We start from the raw sequence: 674 nt of genomic DNA on the forward strand, positions 1-674 counted from the left end.
GAACGCTGCGTTTCAAACCTTTATTTGTCAAGGGAAGGTTGACGACGCAAAAACCTGAATCCCTCCCACACGATGTTACACTGTGTGTGTGTGTGTGTGTGTGTGTGTGTGTGTGTGTGTGTGTGTGTAATATTGGATTTTGGAAATGACCAGTCCAGCCAATCAGGAGCTTCCCAGTACAAGTCCAGTTTGTTCGTACGGTCCTTAATCCCAGTTCCAGTCCCAGCGAGCTTCACAGCCATTTAACACAAAAACATGATCGTCTCGGTCACCATGACAACAACAACCACTGGAGGTGAGGAGGGAGGACGAGTCAGAAAGATGCTGATAGTGCCGAGCCACGGCCACAGGAGGAGAGAGGAGAGGAGAGGAGGAGAGGAGAGGAGGAGAGGAAGAGAGGAGGAGAGGAAGAGAGGAAAGGACAGGAGGAGAGGAAAGGACAGGAGGAGAGGAAAGGAGGAGAGGAGGAGAAGAGAGGAGAGGAGGAGAGGAGAGGAGGAGAAGAAAGGAGAGGAGAAGAGAGGAGAGGAGGAGAAGAGGAGAGGAGGAGAGGAAAGGACAGGAGGAGAGGAGAAGAGAGGAGAAGAGGAAAGGACAGGAGGAGAGGAGGAGAGGAGAGGAAGAGAGGAGAAGAGGAAAGGACAGGAGGAGAGGAAGAGAGGAGAGGAAGAGAG

The sequence above is a fragment of the Centroberyx gerrardi genome, chromosome 24 (assembly GCF_048128805.1).
Source record: "Centroberyx gerrardi isolate f3 chromosome 24, fCenGer3.hap1.cur.20231027, whole genome shotgun sequence".
Classification (NCBI taxonomy): Eukaryota; Metazoa; Chordata; class Actinopteri; order Beryciformes; family Berycidae; genus Centroberyx; species Centroberyx gerrardi.